Source organism: Canis lupus, chromosome 23 (assembly GCF_048164855.1).
Source record: "Canis lupus baileyi chromosome 23, mCanLup2.hap1, whole genome shotgun sequence".
In the NCBI taxonomy this organism is placed as follows: Eukaryota; Metazoa; Chordata; class Mammalia; order Carnivora; family Canidae; genus Canis; species Canis lupus.
The window spans coordinates 47,049,279-47,063,648 of record NC_132860.1 but is presented as its reverse complement, the minus strand read 5'-3'; positions in this window follow the sequence as shown (position 1 = coordinate 47,063,648).

Genomic DNA, 14,370 nt, shown 5'->3' with positions numbered 1-14,370 from the left:
ATTGCTTAAACAGAAGAGCCCCCTCTGGGACGTTCAGAGAGCCCCCACATACACACTGTGATCCTGTAGGGTTGCAAAACAGACATTTGAATCTACATAATATTCACAGATGCAACCTTATCGTAGAGGCTACAGTAGCAGACACAATGGAGACAGCAGGATTTTTTTCCTGAATGCACATGGAACTCTAGCCTGAACAAATGAGTTCTTAAAGTTAGTGAGAACATAGTCCACTCTCTTATTGTTCAATTTTATGAACCTTGTGCTAAGTAACTAACTCCTGCGCTTGTGACATTTTATTCTACCCTCCCCTTTCAGGTCCTTGCTAGTATTTTAGATTTGATGTCTGATGAGGTTTCTCTGAACATTAAGTCCTGGGAAGAATCCACTCTTGCCTATAGATGCAGTTGCTTTTTCTATTCCTGTGGATGATCCTTTTTCCTGATCATGTATGTAAAATGTTACATAAATGGAATCATAGAGAATGCAATTTTTTGAGATTGGCTTCTTTTACCTAGTGTGTATGAAATTCACTCGGGATGCTGCTGTGTTTCCCTAGTTCATTCCTTTTTATTGCTGAGTAGAATTCCATTATAGAGATGTACCATGGTTTGTTCATAAATTTACAGACTGAAAGAAATTTAGGTTGCCATGACCAGCCCATCCATCTGGTTTGGTGTAAGATTTTCAAAAGGAACACAAATAGAAGAATAGATAGAGACAAAGATACAGATAAGAGAGACAGAATTCTTTTTTTTTTTTTTTTTTTTTATGATAGTCACACACACAGAGAGAGAGAGGCGGAGACACAGGCAGAGGGAGAAGCAGGCTCCATGCACCAGGAGCCCGATGTGGGATTCGATCCCGGGTCTCCAGGATCGCGCCCTGGGCCAAAGGCAGGCGCCAAACCGCTGCGCCACCCAGGGATCCCGAGAGACAGAATTCTTATTTTATATATATGCATGTCATTGGAAATGAGAGACACTAAATATAGATATTATAGCAGTGGAAATATTAAAGAAGAAAATTTTTCAATAAGTTATAGTTTGTTCATAGTTATAATAATAAAATTACAATGGATTATAAAGATAAAGAGTATGAAGGGAGAAGGGGCCCCATTTCTCATTTTTAAAATACAGTAATAATATGGAATCATAGGAAATCTGAAAGGAGAAAAGAAAAAAAATACTTTTCAAAGTCCTATTCAGAAACAAACACTGAGAATGTTTTGATGACTTCTATCTAGGTCTTTTCACATATGTATCTTGCATAGCTGTGTTAAAGTAGATTTTGCAGAGTTATATACTTTTTAACATCTGATTTTTTCTCATAGTAAAGGAAGTACAGATTCATAGCTTTGAAACATAAAATTTTAATAAAGTAAAAATTTAAAAACTCAGGAAACCACCACTCAAAGATTTCAGTAATAGCAATTTTCTTATTTCCTTATGATACTTCACATATGTGCATTTTCTTAATCTATTTGATATCATACAATATATACTGATTTTAGACAGAGATGCCACATGAATATTCAAATATTTTTGCTGGATCATGATATGAAGATGAACTTGGTAAAAGATAATTCCTGCTATTGTGTATTTTCTTAGTTTTTACTCATTAAAATTTTCTATATGAGTAGAAAAAAAGAACATAATATACAAGTTGCTTGGAAAGGGGCATAAATTGTGGGGCTCTAGGCACTTCTACTGCTGTAGAGTTGTGATAGCTATCAGTGTTGACCACCAAATATTTTCTGTTCTCTGCTTCCAGGTACATGGTACATTCATACTTTTTTTTCTCCCTCCTTTCCTCCTTCTGGTTTCATCATTAATTTTGCCAACAAGTTATGAACAGAAATGTACAGTCATTTCTGAGAACAACTCATTTAGGTGTTAGTACCACACCCTCTATAGTTCTCTTTCCCCACCCCAGGCTTGTGTGCAATGTTCCAGGTGGTGGGTAGTGGTGCTCTGACAGCCTGGGTCCTGGAGTTTAGACAGGTAGAGCACAGGCTGCAGACCTGCTGTGATTAGCATGGTCGTATGAGTGAGAAACAAATCTTTTTATTTGAAGTCACTGAGATCTCTCCCTTGTCTGCCATTACAGCATAACCTTGCCTGTTCTAACCAATACAGAAATTGGTACCTAGAAGTCCAAAAGCTGACATACAAATAATCTAAAATATATGACATTGGCTTTGGGCTAGGCAGTATGTTGTGAGAAAGACTGGAATGATGATGCTTTATGTTAAGCATGGCCAAATATTGGGTAGAACCGTCATCTACAATCTATGGGGTACTAGAGCTGGTTTGTGCCTAAGAGTCTCTTCCCACCTTCAAGTTTAATGACACTATGTCGGTTACTTAAATCTGCCATGGTGGGAGAATTGTACCAATGAAATTGGGAAGCCCCACAAATCACAGCTTTTTTCTTTTCTGGAGAAATGGCTATTAAACATTTGCCACTACATCAAATGCAATAATTTATAAGACAGATGATTCACCTAATGAGCCTGTATTTCTCTGGAGAGATTGGAATACTAACAATGTGTCCCAATTGATGTTTATTGCACTTAGCAAAGTAAAAAGGTAAAAGAAAAGAACTGGTCCAGTTGTAAGGAAGAATACAGAGAATAGAGAAAGTCTATACATTCAGGGACTCAGAGTTGGAAGAGGCAAGTATTTCTCAGTTCCAAATAGGAAAAAATTTAAACTTAGTCTAATAGCAAGTATTGATTCAAGGATATGTTTTTAAATGAACTGTTAAAAATCCCTGAGTAAACTGAGATGAAACCTGGAAAATCAATTCAATCTATCAAAATTGTTCAAAAAGGAACAAATCCTCATGTGTGGCTCTATAGATATAGAGATACGAAAAGAGAGAGAAAGACAATGTTAAATAGAATGAGTGGAATCAAATAAATAAGAAGGCTAGGTTTTAAAAACACTTGTAATGTAAAATAAGTCAGGAGTCTGTGAGGGAGAAGGAGGGCAGAGAATGGGGAATAAATTATTGAATCTTCAAGACTTAAAATGACACCTGAACCCCTAATCTTCTTTGTGAGGAAAGCAGACTAATAAGCAGCTCAAGTAAAGCTCTAATCCCCACTTTTAGACAGAGTTCATGAGGATAATGGGAAAGGAAGAATCTCAGACAGGGTGGAGCTAAAGGCTTAAACACCAATGGACAGGGAACTCCTCCTGGGAACCAGAATCAGGATTAATACAAAGAATAGTCCACATCCCCAAGATAATAGGCCTTTCCAAATTCTGCCTAGTAGAATTTTGGAATTGCAATGATTTCTGTGACTTTTCCCTTCTTTCCATTTCTAAACAAGAATGTTAATGCTAGCTGTCCTGCTCAAGCATAATATATTAGGTTAGGGAGAACAGATAACTAATCTTCTCAACTTTATGGATCTATGGATCAAGAGGAACCACACCTAGAAACGAAGAAGAAACGATTTCTTCTTAACGAAGAAATCACTGTAACTCTCCCTCAACTGAATTTAGAAACCACAATGAGTCATCCAAAAAACTTAGAAAATAACTTGATTATAATAACTGGATAGAACTTTTTAATTTTCTCCTAAAGAGAAAAGGAGAATATATGTTGCTTATAGGAAAGATTGAGCCAAAGATTTGTGGCCAAATAGGTAGAATGTGGTTGCCTTGAGTGACATTTACTACATACTTCTAGTCTTCATCTTCCAATCACAAGTAGGATTACACTGTTAGCCTCCTTCTGGTTGGCTGGGATTATTAAACTTTATCTGGCAAGTGATTTGTGAATAGAAGTAACAAATACTTATGTGCCAGAACATTTCTCTTCCAAGGCATGAGCATCCAAAGGTCATTTTTTTCTCGTCCATGATGACTGTCAGTGTCCCAAATGATGACTGCTCTGACAGCCTACATCCTGGAACAGGGCCAAGCAGAGATAGCTCTCCTTGCCCACTCAAGATGGACATGTGCCATGAGAGAGACATTTTATAATTTTAAACCCCTGAAAGTTAGGGATTATTTATGACTTCAAGTATAAGTTAACATTTCCTTGCTGATGCATTTTGATTTAAATTCTCCTCTCATCATATCCCAAGTTTGTGAAACTTCAGCTGTTTTAACAAACATTGCCTTATTAAATTATCATCAAGCAAGTGAAGAATTTCATCTAAACTTCGCGTAACAGATAAGGTACAAGAAATATGTTTCCTGGTGTTAGGAAATGTAAGGAGGCAGAAGAGGATCAACTGAGTAAAATCCAGAAGGCAATGAGCTTGGTCAACAGAGATGGCATTGAAATGCTTTCTTGAAACACTTCCTTAGATCACCTATCTCTATTTTTATCGTAGCCATTCTTTTTTTTTAAGGATTTTATTTATTTATTTATGAGAGACACAGAGGCAGAGACATAGGCAGAGGGAAAAGCAGGCTCCCTGCAAGAAGCCCCAAGCAGGACTCGATCCCAGGACCCCAGGATCATGAAAGGCAGATACTCAGCCACTGAGCCACCCAACCACCTGTCAACCATTCTTTTTCTTGTGACTACTCTGTGTTGAGTACTACACATTGGAGAACAAGCATTTTTTTATTCTTTTATTACCTGTAATAGATCATTTTAAAAGGTATGCTCTTCCTAAATTTTGGTGTGATGTTCCTATTCCTTGCTTTATAATATTTACATATAAGCCCCACATGTTCTTTTCCTCCTGTCTTACTCAAGTAAGAGGAAATCATTGACTATAGAAAATATCTGTCGATGTCACTATATTGACTCACTGTCAATCTGTGCATCATTTGGTCAGATTGCCTTCTCAAATATTAATACTAAGCATATTAATATGCCTAAAATATATTCAATTTCCAAGATATAGCATGCCTTCATCTATAGTGCTCTTTTAATAAACAAAAGATAGAATTTCAGGTAATTCCACAGCTTGATGTTCTAATGCTCTGAAGCAGTGCAATTCACAAAAAGCTATAATCTCCAGAATTCACTGTTTCCAACCAATTCCTATTCCCAAATAATCTTTTACTTGCAGATGCTACAATTCCAAGAATATAAGATACCATAACTAGTTTCTCCTACATTTTGCCTATTGTCTTCTTTAAGTCATAGTCTTTTTAAAAAATGTAGAATATGATATATTTGAATACAGAAATATGAATAAATCAAAGAACTGACAGTCTCAAATAGCAACCCTTAAGACTAGAGGGGATTTGCTTAGTTTTCTGGTCCAGGATCTCTGTTCAGATGTCAAGGTGGGGAAGAAGTATCTTCTAATGTCCTTCCAGATAGACAGGGCTTCCATGTTTTATGAGCAAAGCATGCAACAGACAAAATTCTCTTCTCAATACGGTTTTATGAGAGGCACTATTGGTTGTTCATACAACAGCCATTTACCCATTCTTCATTGCTAAAAGAACCATGATTGTGCATGCATGCATGTGTGCATGTGTGTGAAAGCGTGCTTATCCCTAGTCTAATTATGGGTCACAACAATTCTATTTAACTTTGAAAATGAATGAGCTGAGGAGTGCTCATGTGACTCAGTTCCAGGTAATGATGTAAAGGGAAGTCTATGAATGGTTCAGTGGGGGTGGGGATGATTTTTCTTTCCTAATAAAGAAGTATGTAAGGAAATGGTTTATATTTGTCCCTCCACTCTTCCTTTCTGCTTGAGATTCTGTTGTGCTGGAATGTATTATCTGGAGCTGTGGCAGTCACTCTGGGACAATGAGGTGAAAACCTGAGGACAAAATCCCAATGCATTGAGAATAGCAGTAAAAATAGATGAAAGAGCCTCCTTTCTTGGTATTGATTTTAGGTAATTAAAGTATACAGAGAACACCTAACTTCAGGCTATTTGTTAAGTAAATAAGAAAGTTAGAATATACTCACTATTAGAGTATTCCCTTATTTGTAACTAAATCTAGCTGAGAACAGCACAATTATCCTCTTCAAGAAACTTTCTCCCAGGTTTTGGCATTTTTTTTCAATGTTGGTGTAAGATTTCATTTTTTTCCCTTTACCTTCTTAAAGGTTTTCAGTTTAGAAATTTAGAAATGTCTTCACTAGGGCTGACTTGCAAATTTCCATTTTAAATTAAAATTCCATATTCATATTTTGATGGCTTTATTTCACTTTCAAAAAGATTTGAAAGTCTCTGGAATGGGTCACCTCACTCCCACCTCTACACACACACTCTTCCTTCTCTACACTCCATGACTCAAATAACCATATTGTCTTTCACATGGTTAGTGCCTTACAAACAGATTTAACATGCATTAATACATTTGATTCTCAATTCACATCAATTCAACAAATATTTATTGTATACTTAATAAACTCAAAGCCCTGGGCTAAGTACTCTGATGAATACAAAGATGAGAACAGTTTCTGCTCCCATATAGCCCACAGGCTAATTGAATTGATGATCTGTGTACACCTATCGCTAATACAATTATGACTGTGATATGTGTAATTTGAAACATAAGCAATGTGCTTTCAAAACAAAAAGAAAGAATTAATGAGTTCTCCACAGGAGAAAATCGTTGAGTTCATAGCACAAATTGACCTGACATAGAGACATTAGCTCTTTAAGCTAGCACTTAAAAAAAAGCATATTTATATTCAAGCTGTAGCGAACAAGGTGAGAGAAATACATGTTTTATACACCACAAATGCAAATTCAGCTTCTTTTAGTGATGGGCTATGTAACTGAGCACAAGTTCTGTGACCTCCATAAATGTCTGTTTGTTATCTGTCACAAGTTGTTAACAAAAGCTACATTTTAGGGTTTGTTGCAGGGTTCAAAATAAGAAACAAAGCATGCAGGACAGAGTTTGTTTATGTTAGATTTTTAAAAATTATTTTTTATGTTGCTACTATTATCCTTCATAATACCAAAGTGGGAATGAAGATTCTGGACAGCCAAGGACCATACCCACTGAAATGTGAAGTTATAGGCAACATATGAGAGATGAAAGTGGAAAAAAATAAAACAATTTGAAAAACAGGCATAACATTTTACCTTTTTGTCAATTAGGTCAAAGTTGGGCTTTGCTTATACATTCTGTTTATCACTTGGCAAGAAGCCATTTATTCAACCAAAAAGTGGCATCCCATAATACCAAGAAGATAGGTGGCTCTAGAGCTTTTCTTCAATTCTAGGTTGCTCTCACACCTATTATGACTAGGAAATTAGAAAGCCAAACTTTTTAAATTTTTTTTTAATTTTTATTTATTTATGATAGTTACAGAGAGAGAGAGAGGCAGAGACACAGGCAGAGGGAGAAGCAGGCTCCATGCACCGGGAGCCCGATGTGGGATTCGATCCTGGGTCTCCAGGATCGCGCCCTGGGCCAAAGGCAGGCGCCAAACCGCTGCACCACCCAGGGATCCCGAAAGCCAAACTTTTTAGAAGTATGTATGATAGTAGATCTTATTATTATTTAAATTTGGTAAAGCTAACAAATAAGGAACAACTGCCACTTAAAAGATAGCTTATTGCCCTCAGTTTCCAAGAAGAAAGGGCATATCACACTACTCAGGGGCACGTGGAGAAGCACCAGGGTCAACCAAGAGACAGAGGGCAAAGAGAGAGAACAGGCCAGGCAGGATAAACAGGCTTAGGCTTGGCTGATTTGACTGATTCCAGCAGCATGTGGGGCCCAGGGGCTGCCCCTGCCCACATGGTAGCTGATCTCTGGCCTTCGGATGGCTCGGAATGTGAGCTAGATAAAGAGATGGTGAGAGCACAGGTTCTAGATTGGTTGGTTTGTATTTGAAAAGCATGCTCACAGGCAAGTGGTTTGCTATCTCCAAAAATGAGCTAACCTTAGAAGGAGCAGTCCTTCCACAGTCGACCAGGCCCCACATGTCAAAACATCAAATATAGAGAACAAAAGATATAGCATGTTATCAGACCCATAGCACTCCGCTCAGGACCACCTGAGGCTTACTTCCTAGTTCTCTGCTGTGCTTCACATAGTAGAAGCTGCTGGCTAAGTGAGGTATGTAGCATATTATCAAAAACATCCTTATAACATCTCCACCTGAAATGTTCAGCGCTCAGTTGGTATGAATAAACTTCTTAATTGTAAATACTTAGGTTATCCCCAGAAGCCAAAATAAAAAAGAATATTTTTTTGTTTATTGTAATTGATTTTGAGCTCATAAGACTATTTTTCTTTTGTTTCAATTGATTTAAGCAAATGACTGTACTGCTAAAATTGTTTTAACTAAAATCCTTGCAGAAGACCATCCTGAACGTAAAGTTATTTAACACCCTCTTCCATCACTCATCTTGGGAAGAAAGAGGTCCTCACTGTTTTTTTCAAGAGGTCCTCATTATATCTACAGATGACACGGTCACTAGGGGTGGGAGAGGAGGGTAAATCACTCATCCTGAGAAGATAAAATTAGATTTCCAAATGACCCTAGCAACAGGAGTCAGAAATAAAAATAACTTTCAACTAACACAAAGGTGCATTTTGAAATGAGAGACAAACTGCAAAAATTCAAGAAACAGCTAACATTGTGGAACTACAAAAAGAGAGTCACAGACACAACCAACCTCAAGCTAAACAGGTGTCAGGAATGGTTCTGTTATTAGTGTGGGGGGCGGGGGTAGTGGATTCTTGGGAAGTATAAACAAGAGAAGCAGTAGCTTGAAGAATTCATGCCACATTTCCAGGCTTTAAATGACTACATTACTTCAGGGAAGATGTGTAAAATTTTTATTGATTCAAAAAGGAGCACTATAATTTTGAAAAAGTTCTAAGAAAAAGCAGAATAGTTTAACCTTGGGACCAAAAAGTTAATTGGGATTCTCAGGTGTCCACTTCACATATACCCAGAAGAGGAAATCAATCACCCACGTGGTGTGACCGTGCTCTTGCCTAAAACTATCTTTTGCCCAATTGCCACAACTCTGAAATTCTACCATTTGAAAATTATTCATAGAGTCACAAAAGAGGTCATTTAAATCAAACCAATACCATCTGGATGTATAGACACTAACCTAAAAGTAACCAGTCTGTGATTAAAACATGCCTAGTGATAGAGTCTACACTATCTAATGATGAGGATAGTGACGATAGCCCCTTTCACCCACTGGCCACCTTTTATGGGCTACAACTTATGCTAAGAGTTTTTATTTTTATTTTTAAAGATTTATTTATTTATTTAAGAGAAAGAAAAAGTGCACGAGTGGGGGTGGAGCAGAGTCGGGTGAGGGGAGGGGTAAAGAATCTTAAGCAGACTCTGCAATGAGCACAGAGCCCCACCCACACCAGGCTGGATCTCATGACCCTGAGATCACAACCTGAGCCAAACCAAGAGTCAATCGCTTAACCAACTGAGCCACCCAGGTGCCCCTATTCTAAGAGTTTTTAAAACATAATAACATTCAATTCTATTTTTCAATGGAGAGAGTAGAGCCTAGCATGGTTAAGGCCCCTGCCTGATGTTGCACAAGTGGCAGGACAGGTAATTGAAGTGTGCTGTCTGATTTTAGAGCCTCTGTTCTAGTTGACTACTAGACTAAATAGCTTCCTATCCAATAAATAAGGAAACTCAGGCTCCAAGAAGTCAAGCAACCTTCCAAGATCATGTGTCAGTTAAGCCTAGAGCTTGGCTATGACTCTAAAACCTCAGTATCGTCACCATCATGCCACAGTGCTTTCTCTCTGACAGTCTTACTGATCATGCTATCCTTCAACCTCCTACTGTACAGAATTGTTATAAATTAAAGAGCATGGCAGGCTCCTAATAAATATTCATTGAACAAATATAATTGAATTTATGCAATAGCAAGTTGCATTATAAAAGAATTACAATGTGAAAGCTATAGAAACCAAGTCCATGAAAAGAAACAAATCTTTCTAAAGAAATAAATGCTCCCTTTGCCACAATTTGGCTCCCAGGAAAGATAACAGAATCCAAGTGCTTTATAGCTATCTGAGTAACCTTGCAAGGATTTCCTCTAAACCTGGCCACTGCGTCATGGCCAACTCATTTATTATTTGCTCTTTGTTATGACAAGGGGATAGCAGGGACTCAAAGCCCTGTCCACTAAGAAATGGATAGAGATAGCCAAGTCGCTGCACCTTCACCAGAAAATTGCTATCAACAGTAAATTTCATTCACTGCTAAGCTGGAATCTGATTGGGGTTTGAGTAATGAAGACCTTGAAAACTTATCAACCATTTGATTCACCGCTGAGCCTGACTTTAAATATTCTGAACCAAGATAACCATGTTTAATCATTTGGTGAAATATTCCCTTCAAGAAGAAATGTGAGTCAGAGAGCACTCGAGCAGTCCTAAAGGAAGATGAAGTGGGCTGTGAAATTCTCAAATATAATTATAAACCTAATAGTGTGTGTATTTGGTTCTGATTGGTGTATAATCATTTAACTAATAGAAAGAAACTAATTTGCTATTACAGCTGTTTTGAAATTACATTTAAAGGCAGAATCACAGTGCACTGGGAACTGCAACCAGAGAGCCACCATGACTAAATTTTAGATTTAAAATTTTTTTTTCTCTCTCATTTCTCCATTAATAAGTGCTATAAATGGAAACTAAAAATAGAATTAGCATTGAAGTCTGGCAGCAGCAATGACTAAATGAAGGGGTCGGCACATTATCACCAGCCTGCTTCGGAAATCACAGGTGAGGAGACCATTTACTAAGCTTTGATGACAGCTAGCTTGTGGAATTACTTTTTATTAGAACCTAAGTACTGAAAACCTTCATCAGAAATGAATGATCCGAAGAACTGGAAATGCTGACAAAATTCCTTCATATTCATTTTTCTTTTGATTAGAACAAGATCTGTTCAGGAGTCCTCGTATTCTTTTGAAAACAAAACATCAGCTCATAACCTTGACAAATTAAGGGATTGTGACAAGCAGGATTGACATAGTATCAGACACTCATTATGTGGCATAGATTAATAGGTGTAGACTTAAATTAGTGGTAATGATTTCTGTCTATGTGGATAAGATAGTATCTTGATGTGAATCTTTACTGTAAAGCAAGGTTACTCAACCTTGGATCAAATTCTTTTTTGTGAGGGGCTGTCGTCTAGTGTATTACAGGATTTAGAGCAATGTCTCTGATCTCTGTCAACCCCTGTGGCAACCGGAAATGTGTCCAGATATTTCCAAATGTCCCTTGGGGGCAAACAGGTCCCTAGTTGAGAATCAAGGCCAGAAAGTAACAGTAGCAGAATATACAAATCAAACAGGCAGCACTACCATCTTATAGCATACGAGGACAAATTTCAGGGAACAATGACTTTAAGGACTTTAAATAATTTGAAGAGCAGCCATAAAATGGTTTCATTTCTCAGGAGAAAAAAAAAAGGCCAGTTATTATTATTAGAACTTGAGGTTCTCAGGAATCTATTTATAGACCAAGACTAATAACTTAAAAAGAAATACAAGGTTGAAATAATCTGAGAGTATATTAGTCCAGCAGTTAAGGGACAGCCCAGAACATAGGGGTGGAGAATGGTGCTTACCTAGTGGTATTTGGATGAAACAAGCTGAGCTGGTCTGCTGAATCCACGTCCCCTTACCTCCGGACCCAACAGCTAATTGATGACTGAAGTCAACACTTTCTATTTTTAACTTTAAGCAAGGAAAATGTTAATCACATCATTTCTTCATAAAAAAAAATATATATATATATAATCTATTCCCTTAGACCAGGCAAAGTGTGTGCTGCTGATTGCAGAAGATAATGCTGTTTTTTCTACCCTGATTTATGATAGACTATTATGATTTCAAAGTACTTTACTTTTTCTAAATTCTTCCCCTTATCCTTTAAAAATAGAGTAATAATAACCACATGTACCTTTTTCCTTAATAATGATCATACATGTTGGTTTTCAAGCTGTCTTGGTTATATCTATAAGGTATTTTGAGGTATTCACTGATAACAAAGCAAAAATAAACTGTAATATAAAATGATCAAGTTATTCTGCTATGTAAACGGTTTTGGGGAAATTCATAATGAATCACCAAGATGTGGCTAGTTTTGCTAGAGTTAATGGTGTTAATCCAGTGCCTTCTAATCAACCAACACGTATGGCAGAGAAAATACATTTGCCCTGGAAGTAAACAAACCTGGTTAGAGCCCTCCTGCTACTGCTGGCTGGCTGGATGAGCAGAGACCAGCTCGTGGCCTTCACTTCCCACAGGTATAATTAAATGGGCAAAATCAGTGATTTCTAAAGTGGTTTCCACTCTAAAAGTCTGTGATTCTTTATACTTATTTTCTTCTTACATGTGGCGGCAGGGAGTGGGGGGTGGTGGAGAGATGAATAAAACAGCACTGCCTCTCAAATATCATGGGATCTTTTTTTTTTTTAAGATTTATTACATAATAAATGAGAGAGAGAGAGAGAGTGCGAGTGGGAAGGGGCAGAGGGAGAAGGAGAGAGAATCTCAAGGAGACTCCAAGCTCGATCTCACAACCCTGAGATCATGACCTGAGCCAAAACGAAGAGGCGGACACTTAGCCAACTGCACCACCCAGGCGCCCCTAACTCAGAATCTTTTAAAAGATAAATTCAGTGTCACAGAAAATAATATGAGAAAACATAGCTCTTCTTTTAAATGGAGACCATTGAGTGTAGCAAGAACTCAGAGAAAGGAGATAACAAAGGTCAAAGTCATTATCATGGCTCTGAGAAACCCTGTTCAAGAGGGCATTAAGGTGATTGGAAGGAACTGTGAGTCTGAGGTCCCAGAACTGCAAGGGTCCCAGGGTCCACTGGTCAAACTACATGGCGTGAAACGGAGCCTCAAACCACAGTTGGAGTCATTCAAAGTTTACGGCTTTCAGCAGCAGAGCTAAAACCTAGATCTCTGTTCTTCTGCTTCCCTTTTTTCTGAAATTTATTCCAAATTAAAAAGCTATATCATTTATGAAATTCTTGATCCAATTTTCCAGGAGCATCTATGTTCTCATAATTAGTACCTAGAAAGAGGCTCAGGAAGAGGCAAAATATCTCTTTGAAAGAAAATATATTGAAAAATTAATGCCGCATGCTATTCCAATAAAAAGCCTGAAGACTTAGTCATTCCTAATTCAATACCCTAGTCACTGATTTTCTCTATGGAACTGAGCAGAAAATAATCTTCATGTTCTGCTTTATGCATATTTCCCAGAGATGCAAAGATGAAGAAATAAAAAAAATCAAATCAAGCAAGAAAGTATTCATATATCATGAGAAGTAAATTAAATTTATGGTTCTCCCCCTGGCTGCCCTTCAGGATCACTTGTTGATCCCACAGTATCCAGCCTAGAAATTCGTCACTCTACTGCTTGAAAAATGACTTCAATGCCCCAGATTAAGCATCATTGGATTAGACTTTTTAAAAATCCCTTCAAATACAAGATTCCTCGAGTCTTTGTGCCTAAAAGTAGACCTGAGTGAAATGTCACTCAGGTGGTGTCAAGTCTGAGCAGAAGCAAGTAGTGATAGAGAACCTCCCCTGGGACAGGGACAGAATCCCACCTGGCTTCTGGATACCAGCACAAAGAATTGAGGATGGTGGAGACTTCCACTGCAAAGATTATGTGAACAGAAGACTGTCCAATAAAGTACCTGTGCCTGCTGAGTGCTGATTCCCAAAAAACCATCTCTCCTTCAGAACCTTTAGGGGGGAGAAAAAAATCCTTTGACTGGGTGAAGGTGTTCCATCATCTGAAAGGGTTAGTATGTATCTTAAGTACCATAGGCTCTAAGGTTAGAGCTTCTGATTTACCCATTACTCTCCAGCCCACAGAAGAAGGAATGGGGGGGGGGGGCGGGGGAATTACGGTGTTCCCTGATTGATGGAAAGAACCGAAGAAAAGAGGCATAACATAAAGGAAAGATATGGGTCTTGAAATCAGATAGCCTGAGTTTGAATCTCAAATCTTCGTCTGCTTTCTCCTAGAGAGGTAACTAAGCAGACCACATTAACCTTATGACTCTCAGCCCTCTCATCTAGACAGTGTTGAGAATAGCATTGGTCCTTTATTGTGATGCTTTCACAATAAGTAGGCATAAGACATCTGCAGCATTTGCCCAAGTAGGCATTCAATAAATGGCGGCAATTGTTAATAGCACTGGCACCATCCAGTGAGGTAAGACGTTGTGGAGAGCCCAGGAACAGCGTGCGTAAGGGCTGTGGGAGCACCAGCGAGAGGCATTTCACCAATCGACTTCACAGTTTAATGCAAGCCTAAATAAAATACTATTCTTAACATTGCTCAGCAGAGAATACCTCCCTCTTGTCCCTCCCCCCCCTCCTTCTCCCTCTCTTTGACTTGCTCTCTCTTTCTCCCTCTCCACATGCACACA